The sequence below is a fragment of the Theropithecus gelada genome, chromosome 4 (assembly GCF_003255815.1).
Source record: "Theropithecus gelada isolate Dixy chromosome 4, Tgel_1.0, whole genome shotgun sequence".
Lineage (NCBI taxonomy): Eukaryota > Metazoa > Chordata > Mammalia > Primates > Cercopithecidae > Theropithecus > Theropithecus gelada.
Genome location: NC_037671.1, coordinates 3,695,647 through 3,718,258, shown reverse-complemented (window position 1 = coordinate 3,718,258; position 22,612 = coordinate 3,695,647). Strand labels below are relative to the sequence as shown.

At 41.1% G+C, this 22,612-nt stretch overlaps 1 long non-coding RNA gene across 1 annotated transcript in view; it reads left to right on the top strand.

Moving 5' to 3' along the window:
- The window catches only part of LOC112623218, a 152,272-nt gene extending 130,155 nt beyond the window's left edge, over positions 1-22,117 (top strand). Inside the window, exons 4-5 of the long non-coding RNA XR_003119105.1 lie at positions 20,862-21,015; positions 21,796-22,117. This is a non-coding gene — a long non-coding RNA (uncharacterized LOC112623218). The remainder of the gene's footprint in view (positions 1-20,861; positions 21,016-21,795) is intronic.
- Positions 22,118-22,612: the final 495 nt, after the last annotated feature.

Here is a 22,612-nt window from a genome sequence, read left to right as displayed (position 1 = left end):
GCTTTTGGACACTAAGAAGCTCATAGAAGAGGCGTGCAGGGAGCTTCCCAGAAAAGCATGAGAAAGGCTGTAAAAGGCTGATCACCAGAACTGGCGCAGAATGGCAAAGTTTCTCCATGCTGTCTGTAAAAGTGGATCCCTTTAAACAAAAATTTTGAGAAGCGAAGAGAAAAACCAATTTGATGCATTTCCAAATTTGTCATAGAACACACCCAGTAAAAAAAAGAAATCAAGCAAGTTATAAAACAATTAACTAAAGGCAGGACAATCCTAAGAGCCTGAAAGGTACTGCTGGAATCGTCTGCATTACTAACTCCACCGAGGCACTGCCAGAAGAAAAGAATTCAAAGCCTCTGGTAACTGACCAAAAACTAAGGAGATCACTTCCACTCTCTTCCCAGCCTTCACTGCCCACTTCTCCCATTTCTCTACTCTAGTTTGAATTTATTAAACTGTATTCAATTGTAACAAATCATCCTTTAAGTCTTTGACTCTCAATCTTCCTGCATGTTGACAGTTTGGAATCCCTGGTCAGAGGCATTTATTATATAATAGTGTGTGCCAAGTACTCGTAAGCAGGAAATATTATATCCTAACTCCCACTAATGCTAGGGAACATCGTTTTAGTGCTTCATTCTTCTCTGCTGGCTTTTTCTTCTGTTTTTCAATATTAAACCCTTGTTAAACATTTGTTTGGCCAAAGGATTAACAAAAACAAATAATTCTGCCATGCTGTTAGTTACAAATCTTTTTTAAAGTGTCTTTCCTTCAGTGTTGTATCCATTTAAGTATCATTTGTATATTTTCCATAAATGCAAAAGACAGACAAGCCTGCTCTTGTGGCTGTTTACCCCATATATCCTACTCATAGTGCTGTCTCCCACCTGTGTTCTGCCAGGGTGCCCATCCACAGGTCCTCTGTGTTGGCGTTTCACCCAACCAAGCAAAACCACTCAGGGGATGCAGCTCGCAACTCCAAAATGGGACACAGCATGGAAGTGCCTTGACTTTTCCAAACTTTTAGTACAAGGTACAATTGAGCACATTCAACATAATGACATTTAGGAACTGTACACATAATTCTTTGCATTCGATTGTAAATGGGCCTGGTGCCCTTTGGAGATTTGCTCTATTTCTTTTGTGGTCTATTTAAAGTTTCTTCTTTTCTAAAGTTAGTTTTGGCATTTCATATGTTCCAGGAGAATCACCCATTCCAGTTTATTACATTTTCCAAATTTATTTGCATAGAGTTGAGCAAAGTTCTTAATTTCCCTGAATTGCCATCTGAGCTTCGGTCTTTAATTAGAAGCCCTCAAGTTGCTGGTGACCTTGGGGAAAAGGACTTGGGAAATATAAAACAATTGGTGTATAACTTGAATTTTTACAGGGCAAAGTGGACATGCAATTGCTTTGAGAATTAGCAACTTAAGAGTGAACAATGAAATGGCTATATTTTCTGAATTCAAACCTGTGACACAGAATATGATATTACAACTGTACTCACCTGTGACACAGAACGTGACGTTACAACTGTACTCACCTGTGGCACAGAACGTGACGCTACAACTGTACTCACCTGTGACACAGGACGTGACGCTACAACTGTACTCACCTGTGACACAGCACATGACGCTACAACTGTACTCACCTGTGACACAGAACGTGACGCTACAACTGTACTCACCTGTGACACAGAACGTGATGCTACAACTGTACTCACCTGTGACACAGAACGTGACGTTACAACTGTACTCACCTGTGACACAGAATGTGACGTTACAACTGTACTCACCTGTGACACAGAATATGATGATGTTACAACTGTACTCACCTGTGACACAGAATATGATATTACAACTGTACTTACCTGTGACACAGAATATGACATTACAACTGTACTTACCTGTGACACAGAATGTGATATTACAACTGCACTTACCTGTGACACAGAATATGACATTACAACTGTACTTACCTGTGACACAGAATATGACATTACAACTGTACTTACCTGTGACACAGAATATGATGATATTTCAACTGTACTTACCTGTGACACAGAATATGATATTACAACTATACTTATCTGTGACACAGAATATGATATTACAACTGTACTCACAGGGATATTGCAAGCCAGCTGAATTGAACATTCTTGTCAGCTTACAAAATGAGCTGTTTATAGTGACGACTCCCATGAAGGATTCTTAAGTGGTTGAGGAACAATGTTAGAAGGAGACTGATTTTTGTAGAGTATATAATTTTATATCTGTCACATTGTGTAACATGTTCTAGGAATGGAATTATTTTTTAAAGAATAAATGGAATATTTCTTAGAAAATTATAAAACATAACTTTGCTTAACTTTATGCAAATAAATTTGGAAAATGTAACAAACTGGAATGGGTGATTCTCCTGGAACATATGAAATGCCAAAACTAACTTTAGAAAAGGAGAAACTTTAAATAGACCACAAAAGAAATAGAGCTAATCCCCAAAGAGCACCAGGCCCATTTACAATTGAATGCAAAGGACTGTGCATACCCTGTTAACTTAGAGTAACAAAAAGGGATCCATAACACCTCCTGGAGGAAACAGAAGCACCTGCTAAGTCCTCTGAGTGGAGGAAGTGGGTGTGGACAGAGAGGAGGCAGGGTTTTCACAAAGGTCCGTGTAAAATTGTATTCGATTTAGACATGTAACTTGGTTAGAATTCCTTTTACTCTTACCATAAAAGCAGGAACTGTGCTAAGTAAATCAGATGCATTATTTCTTTTATACCCACAAGAAATTTTGCAGATAAGAACCATAATAGGGTTTTAGGAAAAAATGGTGGATAGGAGACAGAACTAATGTGCAGCTCCCACTTAGATGATCAGAAGAGTGTTTGGAGACTCACACTGTAAACTTTTGCTCCAAGAACCACCCCAGGAAAACCAAAGAAAACCAAAAGAATTCAAAGACCCTTTGAAAAAAGCAGCTTGCCATTGCAGACACTGTGAGACAGTCAAAAAACTCTGAGTTCCCCAAGTGTGAGAAGGGGAAAAGTTGGCCTCTGAACATACTTCCCCAATGTGGAACCTGAAAATCCAGATCATGGGGAAGGATTTAACCCCTTACTTAAAGCTGAAATGGATTTAGCGAGCCCAGCAAAATATAAGAGTAGAAAAAGCAGTAGGAAGAGTCCTGTAGGCACTCCTGATCTCCAGCTTGAGCCAAGGGAAGCCCTTCCTGGACTTACCTTTTTGCAGACCTTCCCCAGCACCAGCCTGGAGCCCAGTAGACCCACTGGGTGGCCAGATCCAGAGGACAATAACAATCGCTGCAGTCTGGCTTTTGGGAAGCCTTGTCCCTAGAGGAAGGGGGAGAGCACCACATCAAGGGATCACCCCGTGGGACAAAATAATCTGAAAAGCAACCCTTGAGTTTCAGATCATTCCACTGAAAGTCTACCCAAATGGGAAGGAACCAGAAAACTAATTATGATAATGTGACAAAACAAGGTTCTGTAACATCCCAAAAGATCACACTAGCTCTCCAGCAATGAACCCAAACCAAGAAGAAATCTCCAAATTGCCAGGAAAAGAATTCAGAAGGTTGATTATTAAGCTACTCAAGGAGGCACCAAGGAAAGGTGAAAAGCAACTTAAAGAAAATTTAAAAAGCAATACTGGATATGGAAGAAAAAGTATCCAGAGAAATAGATATCATAAGGAAAAGAGAATCATAACTTCTGGAAATGAAAGACATGCTTAGAGAAATGCAGAATACACTGAAAAGATTCAACAATAGAATCAAATGAGTAGAAGAAAGAACTTCAGAGCTTGAAGACATGGCTTTTGAACTAACCCAATCTGACAAAGACAAAGAAAAAAATTTTTTTAATGAAAAAAGCCTCCAAGAAGTTTGGGATTATGTTAAATGACCAAACATAACAATAACTGATGATCCTGAGGAAGAAGAGAAATCTAAAAGTTTGGAAAACTTACTTGAGGTAATAATCAAGGAAAACTTCCCTGGTCTTGCTAGAATTCTAGACATACAAATACAAGCAGCTCAAAGAACACCCAGGAAATTCATCGCAAAAGGATCATCACCTAGGCACATAGTAATCAGGTTATCTAAAGTCAAGACAAAGGAAAGAATCTTAAGAGCTGTGAGGCAAAAACATCAGGTCACCTATAAAGGAAAACCCATCTGATTAACAGCAAATTTTTCAGCAGAAACCGTGCCAGCCAGAAGGGACTGGAATCCTATCTTTGGCTTCCTTAAACAAAATAATTATCAGTCAAGAATTTTGTATCCAGCAAAACTAAGCTTTATAAATGAAGGAGAGGTTTTCAGACAAATGCTCAGAGAGTTCACCACAATCGAGCCAGCACTACAAGAAATGCTTAAAAGGAGTCCTAAATCTTGCAACAAAACCACAAAATACACCAAAATAGAACCTTCTTAAAACATAAATCTCACAGGACCTATAATATAATAACACAATGAAAAAGAAACAAGTTACTCAGTCAACAACTAGTATGATGAGTAGAACAGTACCTCACATCTCAATACTAACATTGAATGTAAATGGCCTAAGAGCTCCACTTAAAAGATACAGAATGGCAGAATGGATAACAATCCACCAACCAAGTGTCTACTGTCTTCAAGAGGCTCACCTAACACATAAGGACTCACATAAACTTAAGGTAAAGGGGTGGAAAAAGACATTCCATGCAAATGGACACCAAAAGCAAGCAGGAGTAGCTATTCTTACATCAGACAGAGAGGACTTTAAGGCCACAACAGTTAAAAAAAAATAAAGACAAAGAGGGATATTATATAATGATAAAAAGATTAGTTCAACAGGAAAATATCACAATCCTAAATATATATGCACCTAACACTGAAGCTCCACTAGACCTAGGAAATGAGATAGCAACACAATAATAGTGGGGGACTTCAATACTCCACTGACAGCACTAGACAGGTCATCAAGACAGAAAGTCAACAAAGAAACAATGGACTTAAACTACACCCTAAAACAAATGGACTTAACAAATATTTACAGAACATTCTACCCAACAACTGCAGAACATACATTCTTTTTATCATCACTTGGAACATTCTCCAAGATAGACAATATGTTAGGCCACAAAACAAGCCTCAATGAATTTAAGAAAATTGAAATTACTCAAGCACTCTCTCAGACCACAGTGCAATAAAACTGGATATTAACTCCAAAAGGAATCTCCAAAACTATACAAATACATTGAAATTAAATAATATACTCTTGAATGATCCTTGAGTCAGCAATGAAATCAAGAAAGAAATTTGAAAATTCTTTAAACTGAATGATAATAATGACACAACTAATCAAAACCTTTGGGATACAGCAAAAGCAATTCTAAGAGGAAAGTTGGTGGCATTAAATGCCCACATCAAAAAGTCTGAAATAGAACAAATAGACAATCTAAGCTCACACCTCAAGGAACTAGAGGAATAAGAACAAACCAAACCCAAATCTAGCAGAAGAAAAGAAATAACAAAGATCAGGGCAGAACTAAATGAAATTGAAACAAAAAAAAAAGATAAATGAAACAAAAAGTTTGTTATTTGAAAAGATAAAATCAATAGACCATTAGTGAGTTTAACCAAGAAAAGAAGAGACAAGATCCAAATAAGCTCAATTAGAAATGAAATTGGAGATATTACATTCAATACTACATAAATACAAAAGCTCCTTCAAGGCTACCATGAACACACTTATGTGCACAAACTAGAAAACCTAGAATAGATGGATAAATTCCTGGAAATATACAACCCTGTTAGATTAAGCCAGAAAGAAACAAAAACTCTGAGCAGACCAATAACAAGTGGCAAGATTGAAACAGGAATTTTAAAAAATTGCCAAGGAAAAAAGTCCAGGACCAGATGGATTCATGGCTGAATTCTATCAGGCATTCAAAGAAGAATTGGTACCAATGCTACTGAAACTACTCCAAAAGATAGAGAAAGATGGAACTCTCCCTAAATCATTCTAGAACTTCTTTGAAGTTCTTTTTTCTACTTGTTTGAAGTTCTAGCCAGAGCAATCAGACAAGAGAAAGAAATAAGGGGCATCCAAATTGATAAATAGGAAGTCAAACTGTTGCTGTTTGCTGATGATATGATCATATACCTAGAAAACCCTAAAGACTCATGCAAAAAGGTCCTAGATCTGATAAATGAGTTCAGTAAAGCTTCAGGATACAAAATCAATGTACACAAATCAGTAGCACTTCTATACACCAACAGTGACCAAGCTGAGAACCAAATCAAAAACTCAACCCCTTTATCAAAAGCTACAAGCCCCCTTTTACAAAAGTTATGGAACTCCTTTTACAAAGCTACAAAAAATAAAATACTTGGGAGTATACCTAACCAAGGAGGTAAAAGATGTCTACAAGGCAAACTACAAAGCACTGCTGAAAGAAATCATAGACAACACAAACAAATGGAAAGACATCCCATGCTCAGGATGGGAAGAATCTATATTGTGAAAATGATCATACTGCCAAAAGCAATCTATAAATTCAAGCAATTCCCATCAAAATACTATCATCGTTCTTCATAGAACTACAAAAAACAATCCTAAAATTCATATAAAACAAAAACAGAGCCCACATAGCCAAAGCAAGACTCAGCAAAAATAACAAATCTGGAGGCATCACATTACCTGACTTTAAACTATGCTACAAGGCTATAGTTACCAAAACAGCATGGCACTGGTATAAAAACAGGCATGTAGACCAATGGAACAAAATAGAGAACCCAGAAATGAAGCCAAATACTTACAGCCAACTGATATTGAACAAAGCAAACAGAAACATAAAGTGGGAAAAGGACACCCTATCCAACAAATGGTGCTGGGATAACTGGCAAGTCACATGTAGAAGAATGAAACTGGATCCTCATCTCTCACCTTATGCAAAAATTAACTCAAGGTGGATAAGAGACTTAAATCTAAGACCTGAAACTATAAAAATTCTAGAACACACAATCAGAAAAACAAAACTCTTCTAGACATTGGCCTAGGCAAAGTGTTTGTGACCAAGAACCCAAAAGCAAATGCAACAAAAACAAAGATAAATAGATGGGACTTAATTAAACTAAAAACTTCTTCACAGCAAAAGAAATAATCAGCAGAGTAAACAGACAACACACAGAGTGGGAGAAAATATTCACAAATCATTCATTCAACAAAGGACTAATATCCAGAATCTACAAAGAACTCAAACAAATCAGGAAGAAAAAACAAATAATCCCATCAAAAAGTGGGTTAAGGACATGAATAGACAATTCTCAAGGGAAGATACACAAATGGCCAAGAGGCATATGAAAAAAATGCTCAACATCACTAATTATCAGAGAAATGCAAATCAAAACCACAATGCAATACCACCTTACTCCTGCAAGAATGGCCATAATCGAAAAATCAAAAAATAATAGATGTCAGCATGGATGTGGTGAACAGGGAGCACTTCTACACTGCTGATGGGAATGCAAACTAGTACAGCCACTATGGAAACCAGTGTGGAGATTCCTTAAAGAACTAAAAGTAGAACTACTGTTTGATCCAGCAACCCCAGCACTGGTTATCTACTCTGAGGAACAGAAGTCATTATAGGAAAAAGACACTTGAACATGCATGTTTACAGCAGCAAAATTCGCAAATGCAAAGATATGGAACCAGCCTAAATGCCCATCAATCAACAAGTCAATAAAGAAAATGTGATATATATTATATATACATAAATATAATATATACATATATGTATATATAGTATATATTATACACTATATATTTATATATTGTCTATTATATATTATATATACATATATAATTATAAATAAGTATAAATATAATATATACATATATGTAGATGTATAAATATAATATATACATATATGTGTATATATACCCCATAGAATATTAGCCAGCCTTAAAAAGGAACAAAATAATGGCATTTGCAGCAACCTAGTTGGACTTGGTGACCATTATTCTAAGTGAATTAACTCAGGAATGGAAAATCAAACATTGTATGTTCTCACTTATAAGTAGGGGCTAAATTATGAGGATGCAAAGGCATAAGAATGATATAATGGACTCTGGGGACTTTGGGGAAAGGGTGGGAGGGAGGTGAGTGATAAAAGACTACAAATAGGGTGCGGTATACACTGCTCGAGTGATGAGTGCATCAACATCTCAGAAATCACACCTAAAGAAATCCATGTAGCCAAACACCACCTGTTTCCCAAAAATTATTAAAATAATAAAATAAATCTATGATTAATCACAAATAAGTTAGATGGACAAAGACAGCAGACATTAAATTACCAAAGAAAAATTACACATTTCGGGAGTTTTATGAACATGGGAACCTTTAAGAGAGACGGCTTTCTTTGTGGATTATTTAGTGGATTCATTTCTTATTTAAAACATTTTAAATAATTTTAAAAATTTTAAAAATAGAAAAGAACTGTAATAGTCCCAGCTGCAATCTAAAACGTTTTCATTTCTAATAGACATTCATCATAGATGTATTAATTGATGAATCTTGAGGTTTCTAATATAAATTTCAAATACATCTGTTTATGTATGTATAAATTTATACTGAAAAATTAATCTATATGCCAAAAATACACTGAGAGTTCAGCTGAGAAATTAGAGTTCCACAGTCCAGGATGATTGAGATTTTCACCAAATATCCAAAGATCTCAAAGTTCCTTAATTTCATGGCATTTCCCTCCTGCTAAGCATACCAAAATACTGGTCAGCCAATTTTAAATTATTAACTAATTTTTTTTAAGTTGGGGTCTTGCTCTGTTGCCCAGGCTGAAGTACAACGACATGATCATAGCTAACTGCTACCTCAAACTGCTGGACTTAAGTGGTCCTTTCATCTTAGCCACCAAGCAGCTGTGACTACAGACATGTACCACCACATCTGGCTAAGTTTTTAAAGGTTTTTTGATAGAGATGGGATCTGGCTATCTTGCCCAGGCTGGTCTTGAACTCCTGGCTTCAAGTTATTCTCCCACCTCAGCCTCCCAAAGTGCTGGGATTACAGGCATGAGTCACCATGCCTGGCCCTATATTTTTTAAAAAGTGGAATGTAACAGGGTGAAGATCTGAGTCCTTGAAGTCTGTCATGCCACTTGGGACTAGATCTACCTCCTGCACCTGGAAGAGATGAGGCTGGGAACAAACGTGTTTATCGTAATCACCCTCATATCTTATAGAAGTGCAGTTTGGGCTCTGGGTACCTCAAAGTGAAGAATGCAGCTGACATTCCTGCCCTGAAAGAACTTACAGTGCAGTGGGGAGGACAGTCCAGTAACCAGTCATTACTAGGGCAGTGCTGGTCACAAAGTAAGTGCTGTAGAGTGTATGGCAGAGAGTTCATGTAGACTCGCCTGAGATATGGTTCCCAAACTCATTGGAATCACCTAGGGAGCTTTAAAAATAACCCCGTGGCCAGGCCACAACCATAGACTAATTGAAGCAGGATGTCTGGGCTGGGAGAGGCAGGCAGCAGACTCTTTAAACACCCACGTGATTCCAAGACACAGACATGTTTGGGAACAGTTGCGTGGCAGGTCTGTGGTGGCTGGTGAGGGCAGGGGTCGGGGACAAGGAAATATGTGCCCCGTTAGCTGATAGGAGCCAAGTTCAAGTAAGCTGTTGTTTCACATGACATAATGGTCGAGTGAGGGCGAAGACAATTTTCTGTTGCCTAAATACAGAATGGAGCTTGCGGGGGCAAGACATGTAAGTCTATTGATTTTGCCTGGCCTGAACACATTATCAGCCGAGAGGGGTCATGAGGCACGGTTTTGTGGTCTGTGTAGTCAGGCAGGTCTTCCACACACAGACACAGGGCTTGGCAAATGTCGCCAAGAGTCCCCCTTAGGTTTGCTTGGTTCAGGAAACCCCAGGTGGGACAAGCCACCCCTTCTGAACATATCTCCCCATCTCATCAAACCATGGAATGCAAAATCATTTGTATAAGAAATGCTCAGTTTGTTAATAGCTTTCTAGGAGTTTTCTTCCCCCTCTGACTTTTCTCACGGTTTCATAATTCATTCATTGTGTCATGAGGTGAATTGCATCCCTCAAAATTCCTATGTTGAAGTCCTAACGTCCTGTGCTTCAGAATGTGAATGCCTTTTGAGAGGTAATTAAGTTAAAATGAGATCATTAGGGTGGACCCTGATCCAGTACGCCTGGTGTCCTCATCAGAAGAGGAGAAGAGGACACAGACAAGCACAGAGGGAAGACCACGCAAGGACACAGGGAGAAGACGCCATCCACAAGCCAAGGAGAGAGACCTCCGGAGAAACCAACCCTGCCCACACCTGGATCTCAGACATCTATCTTTCAGAATGGTGAGAAAAGAAATTCCTATTGTTTAAGCCACTCAGACAATGGTATTTGTGGCAGCAGCCCCAGCAAACTCATCTACATTTCTTTTTTAAGAATTTCTTTTAACAAGCATTTACTTAGCACCTACAGAAGTAGCCCAGTTTGGACTCATGAACACATAATTTCTTACTACTTTGGAGGACATAATTTCTGGAACATGCTTTCCTAAATAGAAGTCAAATGTTTCTGTTTGCTGCTTCTTTTCCAGAACCTGTGCCATATGTATTATTGTGTTTTTCAATTTCAAACACCTACTTCCATATAAGGCCAATTAGAAGTGAAAATATGACCTTTCTGTATATCACCATCCCTACATTGAACTGTTCAGCACTTAGTTTGGGATATGTTTACCCCTTGAGCATTGTGTGATTGTTTATAAATTATTTTTATACGTGTCCCTCATTTACGACTTATCTGACTTGTTTTGTCCATGAAGTTTCTAACTGGGAAAAAATTGTTATTGAATGAAGTCACCTTTAGAAGTTTTCACTGTATGATAATATATCAGAATATAATGAACATTTTCTAATGATAATGGCATGTTTGTATTAGCATTAAAATATTCCCCAGTAAAGTTGAGCATATACTCACAAGCTAAGAAAGACAATCACAAAAAGAATTTTTTTTATAATCTCATTCTGGAAAATAAATATTTACCTATACATGGAAAAATGTCCAAAAGCTATATGCTTGTAGTGGAGTTTTATTGGATACTTTTCACTCACATCCATCCTTACTTCACATTCTTAATAAATGTCCTGATTTCCAAAAAGAAATTGAGGAAATAGAGAAGAGAAAACATCAGTGTAAGAATTTTAATAAGAATTTTTAATAATTCCCTAGAACTGAAGTACATGAGTTTCTAGATTGAAGCCCAAACTATGCCCAAAACAATCAATGAGAATAGTTTCATATCAACCCAAATCACTGACATTTCAAAATGATGAGGATGAAGTAAGATCCTACAAGCTTTCTGAAAGAAAAGAAAACAACAGCAGCGACAGCATCCACAGGTCGCAAGAAAGGGACGGGAATTAGAATTTAGCTTTCTTTTTTTCCCAGCAACAACATTGGGAGGTAGATTGCAAAGAAACAATACTTTCAAAGTTCCAAAGGAAAACTGTTTTTTAATCTAAAATTCTATTCCCAGCCAAACTATCTATTGAGGAGGAAGGTAGAAGAAAAGCATGTTTTCAGACACTTTCTTCAGGTAATGGAAACAGGTTCCACCAAATAAGGTCAATAAATGAACAAAAATAAATACATGGGACTCAGGCAACAGGATAACCAACAGTACAGTAAAGAAGTTTCCAGAAGGATGGTTAACGGGGACCCGGAAATGACTGCTGACCAGCAAGAATGAAGGGCACGCAAGACCGATGGGAATAGTTCTAATATCTGAGGTTGTGGAATGTGCAGGGCTCTGTATCAATGGCCACCCTGCAGCTGAACAACCAGACATGGCAGAAGTCAAAAGCACCTTCTGTTTTATTGTTTTATTGGTGAGGTTCACAAAGATGATGGCAAATGACTGAAACCAAAGGGAAGCACAAAACATGTTCGTAATCTGAGTGGCTACACAGACATGAGATGCCTCATGTGGGCGAGGTCTCCCTGATCCCTGTAGGCAGCAGTGAAGATGAAAACGCAAAGCTATCAGGATACAGCCACGTTGTTTACGTATAGATGGAATATTCCGGAAAGACTCTGTGCCTTGTGGACAGAGGAACAGTGTGGCTGGGGAAGTTGTGCACTGGATGCACACTCTTTGCATATTTGTTCCTTTGGGCTTTTTATTGGATGATGTATCATAGCATCAATAAAAGGAATAAAAATTAAATTCAGCTGGGTGCGGGGGCTCACGCCTGTAATCCCAGCACGTTGAGAGGCCGAGGCAGGAGATCGAGACCATACTGGCTAACACGGTGAAACCTCGTCTCTACTAAAAATACAAAAAAAAAAAAACCAAAAAAAAAAAAAACTAGCCAGGCGTGGGGGCGGGCACCTGTAGTCTCAGCTACTTGGGAGGCTGAGGCAGGAGAATGGCGTGAACCTGGGAGATGGAGCTTGCAGTGAGCAGAGACCATGCACCACTGCACTCCAGCCTGGGCGACAGAGCGAGACTCTGTCTCAATAAATAAATAAATAAATAAATAAATAAATAAATAAATAAATTCATTCTTTAAAATTATAAGGATAAGAACAGAGAGAGGCTTTGAATACTCAGAAAAGACCAAGTAGTCAGCACTTTCCTCTGTAGAGGCTGACCTAGCCATGAGTCCTGCAGAGCTATAGTGATCAGAGAGCAGCAGGCTGAGTCTCACGGCTCCAGTGTCCTGGGAGTGGGCGTGTGGGAACAGAAGGATGAGCTGCAGGAAAGAACTCTCTTAAAAAGTAATAGAAAGCTTAAAAAATAAAATCTGGTAGTGCAACATGTGCCAAAAGTAGAGCAAATGATGAAGAGATGAAAAGAAAGAGAGAGAAAAATGTTTTAAAAATTACATGTCCCACATTTTGACTGGGATTCATGCGTGGCTGGCAGCTCTGCGATTGAAGGGTAAGGTGGGGGTGGCTGCCAAGCTGAGAGCTGAACATCCAAGTCTTCTCTGGAAGTTGAAAGCCTTTGAGTAGACTCCAGGGTTCCAAAACAGCTACATCAGACAGATCCCGCCAGGGCAACAGTTGTCTAGGTGGGGAGATGGATTCCTGGTGCTTCCCCCTCTGCCATCTTCCCAGAGCTCTCTTCATGACTTTATTTTTTCTCATTTCTCCTACCTTGTTTTTATTTATCGAGATCATGCTTTGATTCTGCAAAAATGTCTTTAGCATCTTGTTGTGGTTTCTTCAATCCAATATCTTATCTGCTTTCAGGAAAACTCCAATGGCAATTTTCTGGTTGTACTGATGCAGAGCAGGTGAGCCCTGTCGTGGGGCTCAGCCTGCAAGGGTCCTTGGCTTTGTCCAGGAAGGAATTCAAAGGCAAGCCAGAGGTACAAGAAAAGAGCTTTACTGAGGCAGCAGTGTGCGTCATGCTCTGTGACTGCTCCTGCAGGGCAGGGCTACCCCGTAGGCACAGAGGAGCAGCTCGGGGCAGTCTGGCAATCACATTTATACCCACTTTTAATAACATGTGAGTTAAGAGGCGGTTTATGCAGAAAGTCCTAGGGAAGGGGTAGTAACTTTTGAGTCATTGGGTCATTGCATGGAAAGGGACAGTAACTCCTGGGTATTGCCATGGCGATGGTAAACTGACTTGGCACGCTGTTGGGCCTGTCTTACGGGAAGCAGCTTCCACTCCATCCCTGGTTTAGCAAGTCCTCATTCGGTCCCCCGTCTGAGCCCTGGCTCCAGAGTCAAGCCCTGCCTGTTGCCTCAGTACCTCTTGAACTGGTTAGCTGGCCAGGTTTCCCACGGAAAAATCAAACCTGGTCTAGGACAGAACTTTTCATGTGGTATAATTTGCAACCTCCCTCTTAGAAGAAATGTTAATTCCTGATCAAATGTTTAAGCAGTTAGCTGATAAAGTTTAATGCAGTTGAGATCTCTTCCAGGACACTGGCTTTTCACCCCTCAGTCTGTCAGCAGGATTAATGATTTCTAACAAGACGTTCTTTACCATATAGTCAGGCTGAGAGAGACAGATCTCATTTAGCCTTTTTCATTAAAATGTTCCTAGCACGGGTTAGTACTTCCGTAGGCTTGTCTCAGGTTTCTTTCCTTAGAGAAAGTTTGAAATGAGTTTTGACACATGCTCCTCACTAAATTACAGGAATATTTTAAACCATACACTCAGTGAGGCCCCTTGCTTTGAGTATAATACAACTATGCCTAGAGCCGTGTTCCAGGGACTCTGCTGAGAGAAAAAGCCTCCGGAGTTCAGCCCCACTAGCAGGGAGGCAGGCGTGTGGAGGTGGCTGCGGTACCGAGGGATTTACCTGCTCTCAGATTTTGCTTCCGCAAACCTCCTTACATCAGCCACCCTCCCTTCATCCTTCCTCCAGGACACTCTAGTGCTGCTGGCTTTCCCCACCTCTCGGGTAGCCATTGCCGTACCAGGTGTACTTGTCTCAGGACCACGAAGCCTGTGGCATCTCCACTGACCTCCCAGCTCCCACAACTTGGCTTCTCTGACCCTTTCTCCTTCCCATTTTGACCGTCTCCGTGTGCCCGTGTGCTTCTGTCCCTTTTCCACGAGTTAGTCAGGTTTGGAGAGCAGAATTCATGCCGGCTGACCCTGAAACTTCTCTTTCTTGTTTGTAGTTTTGTCTTCTCCAACCGCCCCCCAGCCAATATTCCAAAGTCTGATATACTTTGGGGAAATATCCTCAATTTAAAAATTAAAAAATAATTTGTGAACCATAGGGCTCTTCTCCTTTCATTGTGTTTCAGTGTTTTCTTCTTTGCCTGAAGGTCATTTTGTCATTACTTTGTTTGAAATGGCGCATTTAATAAGCTCTCCTGGGTTTTCCTTCTCCTCCTGGAATCAAATGCCCCAACTCAGACTTTCCAATCTCCTCACAAGGATCAGCCCCTTGGAAACCTAAGCAGAAATTTATATTTCCATGCCCTTCAGCTGTGGGTGTTGTTTTCTTTTTATCTGATTATTAGCATAAATATGCATTAATACTTTTTCACTTAAATGTTACCAAAGAAAGGTCCATTGAAAAGTGGGTAACATCCCAACACTTTGGGAGGCTGAGGCAGATTACTTGAGCCCAGGAGTTTGAGGCCAACCTGGGCAACATGATAAAATCCTGTCTCTACAAAAAAATACAAAAAAATTAGCCAGGCATGGTGGCACATGCCTGTAGTCCAAGATGCTTAGGGGGCTGAGGAAGGAGAATCACTTGAACCTGGGAAGTTGAGGCTGCTGTGAGCCATGATCATGTCACTCCACTCCAGCCTGGGTGACAAAGTGAGATCCTGAAAAAAAAGGGGGGATACTCAAGTCTGAGACCAAAGATTTTGTAACTCTCACGCAAATATTTCTTTCAGGAATGGTCTCCACAAAAAGCAGATTAAATGCTTCACACTCACACAGAGAGGGAAAGAGACATGGTAGTGGGGTGACTCCTCCATTAAAGAATGTCAGATCATTTACTCCAAGGCCTTCAAGTTAGAGACAAGCAAAAGGAGACCTAGCAAGTTATGGTGGCACAGGGAGTTACAACCATACAGGCCATTTCAGTTGCACAGATAGTTTTAGTCACACAGGAAATTACAATTTCAGAGGCCATTTCAGTCACACAGGACATTTCATTTGCACAGCACGCTTCAGCCACAGAGATAGTTACAGTCACACAGGGTGTTTCAGCCACACAGGGAGTTACAGTCACACAGGGCATTTCAGTCACACAGGTAGTTACAATCTCACAGGGCATTTCAGCCACATGGGTAGCTACAGTCACACAGGGCATTTCAGTCACACAGGTAGCTAAAGTCTCACAGGGCATTTCAGCCACACGGATAGCTACAGTCTCACAGGATGTTTCCACCACACAGGTAGCTACAGTCTCACAGGGCATTTCAGCCACACAGGTAGAGCTACAGTCTCACAGGGCATTTCAGCCACACAGGTAGCTACAGTCTCACAGGATGTTTCCACCACACAGGTAGCTACAGTCTCACAGGGCATTTCAGTCATACAGGTAGCTACAGTCTCACTGGGCATTTCAGTCACATGGGTAGCTACAGTCTCACTGGGCATTTCAGCCACACAGATAGCTACAGTCTCACAGGGCATTTCAGCCACACAGGTAGCTATAGTCTCACAGGGCATTTCAGCCACACAGGTAGCTACAGTCTCACAGGATGTTTCCACCACACAGGTAGCTACAGTCTCACAGGGCATTTCAGCCACACAGGTAGCTATAGTCTCACAGGGGATTTCAGCCACACAGGTAGCTACAGTCTCACAGGATGTTTCCACCACACAGGTAGCTACAGTCTCACAGGGCATTTCAGCCACACAGGTAGCTACAGTCTCACAGGATGTTTCCACCGCACAGGTAGCTACAGTCTCACAGGGCATTTCAGCCACACAGGTAGCTACATTCTCACAGGGCATTTCAGCCACACAGGTAGCTACAGTCTCACAGGGCATTTCAGTCACACAGGTAGCTACAGTCTCACTGGGCATTTCAGTCACACGGGTAGCTACAGTCTCACTGGGCATTTCAGCCACACAGGTAGCTACAGTCTCACAGGGCATTTCAGCCACACAGGTAGCTATAGTCTCACAGGGCATTTCAGCCACACAGGTAGCTACAGTCTCACAGGGCATTTCAGCCACACAGGTAGAGCTACAGTCTCACTGGGCATTTCAGCCACACAGGTAGCTACAGTCTCACAGGGCATTTCAGCCACACAGGTAGCTATAGTCTCACAGGGCATTTCAGCCACACGGGTAGCTACAGTCTCACAGGATGTTTCCACCACACAGGTAGCTACAGTCTCACAGGGCATTTCAGCCACACAGGTAGCTATAGTCTCACAGGGCATTTCAGCCACACGGGTAGCTACAGTCTCACAGGATGTTTCCACCACACAGGTAGCTACAGTCTCACTGGGCATTTCAGCCACACAGGTAGCTACAGTCTCACAGGGCATTTCAGCCACACAGGTAGCTATAGTCTCACAGGGCATTTCAGCCACACAAGTAGCTACAGTCTCACAGGGCACTTCAGCAATATGGGTAGCTACAGTCTCACAGGATGTTTCCACTACACAGGTAGTTACAGCCTCACAGGGTATTTCAGCTGCATGGGTAGTTACAGTTTCGCAGGGTGTCTCATCCACACAGGTAGTTGCTGTCTCACAGAGTTCAGTCACACAGGTAGTTACAGTCTCACAGAGTGTTTCAGACACACAGGTAGCATCAGTCTTACAGGTAGTTACAGTCTCATAGGGTGTTTCACGCAGGTGGTTCCAGTCACTGAGGTGGAGCCACAAACTGTCAGTGTCTGTCCTCCCTCAGAATGAAGCTGTGGTGGCCATGGTTGACCAGAACACGTGGCCTTGTCTGTGCAAGCTCCATTTCTTCGTGTGTCCCCATCACATTACACTTAGTGCAAGTGTTTCGGGCACCTTCATGCTTTTCCAGTGTTTCATAGCATTTCTCAAATGTTTTCAGTTTGGCCATATCCCAAATGTATTTTTGCCAAACTTCTTCCTCCTCAATCTGTCTACATTTCAAAGAAAATTTTAGCCATCTGTTTCTGTTTCATTGGCTTCATTGTTCAAAATTCTCTTTGGTAGAAACTATCTAAGTGCAAGAAGTCTTTCGAATCTCTACTTAAGCCTTCCACACCCTTCTCTGAAACACTTCATAATCAAAGGGTCCATGGAATTAAGTTCTTATTAGAACACCTCATTTTAACTAAATGCCTTCCCTCTTTCTACTGGGATCGCACACCTGCTCATCAGTGAAATGTTAACTGGGAGATGAGTCCAGGGGAGCCAGGGCCCTTTTAGCATGAGTGAATCAATCACACACATTACCCTCCTCTCCCTCCATGCCTAACCTGCTGTCTGTGTGCTTAGAGCATGTACTCCAGGACAGCACCGACAGCATCTCTTCTCCATATACTTCTCTGTGTTGGAATAAATGCAATAAAATAGGTACCATTTATGTTGTTATACTAAAAACTAAAAGCAGAAGAATACAATGAAACTGCAATTCTCATTTTAGGCAAAATAAGTGTACATCTAAAAGGAGAAGTACTTTGTTTCATACAAAGTTAATCACATTTATTAAGAATAGAAGGAACTTGGAATCAAATTGCATGTAAATTTTTGTGTCCTGAAATCTTTTCACTCAACGTGCACTTTTATTAAACCTATTCTTCAAAAACATGATTTTATGACTATATTGCATTTAATTTTACAATTATCTTTTAAACTCTTTCCAATTTTTTATATTTATAAATCATGCTCTGATTCAAAGGACTTGAGTAATTCATTTAACAGCTCCCTTAGTAGTCGGGCATTTGGGTTCTTACACATTTTCCCTACTACAAATAATAATTGATTCTTAATGGCATTAATTTCAAAGCACATTAATTTCACTGAATGAGAGAGTATAAAATAACTAAGAATCCATTTCCTGAGCCTCTCTCACATACTAGAGGAAAAATTAAGAGAGAAATAATAACTTCCATTTAAAAAGACAACTGGAAATTTTCAACCAAAAATTAATCACAGTGATTAGCCAAAGAATTAAATCATGTGAAGAAAAAATTTAAAAAAAAAACCTTCATCGAATAATGCATTTCAAGGTGGAGCTAGAAACAGATGCTGGGAATCATAGACTCATGATCAAGAAGGACTTGTGAGCATGAAAGCGCTGGACAAATAACGTCAAGGCAAGTCACAGAAGAAAAGTAACAAGCCATAAACCAGTACAGCGGAACTGAATTCAAAAGCAAATAATAATAATAAATCACAATTGTTTATAAAAAGTGTATTTGAGGAGAAAGATAAAAATAATGATGAAAATGACAAAGTAATGAGAGACTATAGAACAGGACTTAACGAGAGGGAGAATGTGAACTATCATGTGTGGATAATTCTGGACGTGCCATTCAGATTTTGATGACACGTATCCTAAAACCTAGAGGTTGACAAGATTACCAAACATTTTAAGCATTAAGTTAAAAGTTCACATACAAGAGAAAAGCAGGGTGATTGTTCTTCTGAAAGCAAACTGACAACAAACAGAGTAATGCTATGAATTCCAGAGAAACGAGTCTGCAGGCACACCCCAGCTAGCACGGGGAGAAGGCGAAAGAGTGGACGCTACTAGAAGGTCCTAGTTGTTGTTTGTTGTTTGTTGTTTGTTGGTTTTAAAAGAGCAGACCATGGCTTTGAATTCTTTGCTCACTGGCATATGACACAACTTTTCTGAAGCTCCGTGTTTAAGTCTGTAATGTGGAATTAACAAAGTCCTCCCCACTTGCCACACAGAGTTTCCGTTAGGATGACGTTCCTCTGTAAGTTGTGAGGAGCCCCATAAATGTGAGTTGATTTTGCGTCACTCATCTGAAGACGAGAGAGCTCTCTGGTGGCTGTCGACACTGAGAGGCCTTACTTAGATGAGCCCGGGGGGCCAGGAGAGCCTCCCTTGCCTCTGAACTTTGTTGACCCAGATGCGAAAGTCAACATCCCTTTGAGTTCCCCCAGACAGCCCATTCTTATGAGACCGTCAGGAACCAGTGTGAGCTCTACTGAAGATTCCTGATGTGCAGATGGAGGGGAGGCACACACTTCTCATTAAACAGTCAAACCCACATGTGGCCTGTCTGTCCCCGAGGGCTGCCTTGCTGTTCAAAACTGGCCCTTCTTCTCCACCCTAGGTGCCGGTCCTCCTAGGGTCCCTCCTTTTCCATCTTCTCCTCCTCCTCTCTGTGTCCATAGAACAATCCACCTTTCCCAGTTACTACTCCCAGGATTACAAACAGAATTGCTTCAAGATGCTCAGGAACACCACACCCTTACCAGGAATGGGATGCACTCTGTTTTGGAAGCCGTCGGAATAATGGAGCCAAAACAAATAGCTAATGAAAAATAAATTTAAATTAAAACCTTTTACACAGAAAACAAAACACTAGAAGAAATTTTACTACTTTACTGGAATAATACACAAATAATCTATTTATTAAACAAACTATCACTGGTGTCCAAACAAGAAACAAAACAAATTAAGTATCACAAGCAAGAGCATGAGAGGGACGCCAAGTAAACACTCAGAGGGGGAGAGCCTTGACTGTTTGAAACAAAAAGCCCTGAATCTGTGAGCCTCAAGGAATTCTTCTAGAATGTGTAATCTTGTCAGGCAGAAACATGCACATAAGTGAAAAGTAAATGAACAATATGTGTATGAAGTACTGAGATTTCTCAAGACAGAAATGTAAGAGGTAGCTAACTATTAGCCAAGGAGGGGTTTAATCGCTGCGAGCCGTGAGGTGAGAGTAAGAAGAGATCATGGACAGCTGACATCAACCAAGAAGCGTCACGGGAACGCCAGACTTCAGCGGCTCACGAGGGAGCTGTGGGGAGAAATCAGGGAGCAGGCATTTCACCAGGGGACATGGTGTAGGAGGAACTGCGGAATGAGTGTTTGGGGTGCTGCCTTCACCAGGGGAGATGGAAGAGCCAGGACTGAACCCCTGCACTGGAGAATCGTGGATGTCGGGCTGGAGTCTATCCAGTGGGAAATCAGTGCTCACGCATCGTGGTGTGATGTAGTCGATGGCGTGCAGGGAGGCCAGTCTGACAAAGGAAACACCTACAGAAAGGTAGGGAGATGAGAGGAGGCCACGGTCTGAAGTACTAATTAAAGGATATATTTAAAATAGATGTAATCCTATCAATGTCCTTCAATTCACTCTGCTTGTCTTTCCCACAGTGAATTTTAGGAAAATGGATTAATAACGGTAACAGTGATACAATGTGTGTGTCTATTTTAGAGAGCAGATGGTTGATCTGGTGCTAATTTGCCCAATATGGTAGCTACGTAGCAACAAACTTCCAAGACTGGCACAAGGAGGGCCTGGTTCCAGGTGAGTGGTGGCCTGAGAAAACAGAAAAAAATAAAATAAAATAAGAAAATCCGCAAGCTGCAGCAACTGATTAGATGTGAAGATGGGGAGGTGAAACAAGGAAGGAAGGGGTCAGAGCTAGCCCTGCGGTGAAAATGAAAAGTGATGGTGTCGTGTCTGAAAGTGGAGGCACAGGAGAGGGGTGGCTTGGGGAAGAAGGTGGGTACGTAATGTGCTGGCTGGGACTCCAAATACGTGCGGCAAAGAGTTTGAAAAGGGACAAAGAAATGTGTCAGAGCTGAATATCATAGCATGTCTCCTAAGCCTCTCTCTCCCTAAATAAACCATGCCAACCCGGATACTCTCAGCTGGAACGTCCAGTTGTGTCTGGAGCACTCCTGCCAGCCTGTGAAAGAAGTTCCCTGGGAAGTCCAGGCATTGCTGGCACGGCCCAGGGGGCCCCTGGCCCAGGGACTCTGACACTAGGTCAGGGAGTGGCAGAGCCTGTGCTGTGGGCCCTGCAAAGGTGCAGGTACTTTCTCTTCCTGCCCAGTCCAGCTCCATGGGCAGCTCCTCCCCGGGGAGGTACAAAGGGTCCTGCAAGCTGGACGAGGCAAATAGGGGAGGGAGAGAAAGGGGAAATCCCCAGCCAGGTGAGAGAGTTAAAGCCCAGAGCTCCAAGCCTTACATGTCCGACCTGACGGGGGCCAGAGGAGGACAAACCCTTGCCGAGATCACTCAGTAAAAGTTGTTGCTTTTTCCTTCCCAAAATGAATCCAGATGCCTTTCCTTGAGCTGCAGGATTTCAGTGAAACTGCTGGGGCTACAGGCCAGTGGAACACTTCCAGAGGGCTTGACACCAGGCCAATGGCCTTCTTAGAACACCATCATCATTGATTCCGTATCTACAGAAGTCATGTAACTGTGGCTGCCTCTTTTCAGTGGAAACAGAGCGAAATACAACGTGGTCAACTAAATCGTGCTGACCTTACAAACACTGCATCCTCTCAGGCAACCACTTTGGCATATAAACCACATGTACGATATTCCTGCTACTTCAAACATGACTTTTCTAATGAGCCAAAAAAAATCTAAGTGTGTAAATAAACCGAATTCATTGCCATCATGTTTCTAGTCTGTAATGAAAATAGCTACTGTTTAATAGAGCATTTATGGTTGTTTTCATCATTAAAGCATGTCATTTCATTAAACCACTCTTTAAGAGACCACCGCTGGATGTTTTACACTTGATACTGATTATTTAACTAATCATGTTTACGAACCTGGTCTACCTTTCCCCTCTTCTTCTTCTGGTTGGATTTCGTGCTGTCTGGGAGGACACAACACCCCTTGCACGTTTGTCTTTAATGAAGAAGTTAAGGAAGATCGTTGTGTGGGGGTAGAGATACGTGATGATGGCAAAACTCAAACAAAAGTCACCGGCAAGATTACTTGTCGGTCTGTAGAAGCATGAAAACAAACAATTAGCGTTAGAACGAAAACAGCATGCTATGTGAAGGACAAGGCCAGGTGAACACACTAAGTTGGCCCTCCAGGGATCCGGATGGGCAGAGGAACACTTGGATAATCCCGTCAGAGGGAGTCGTTGGCATTAAAG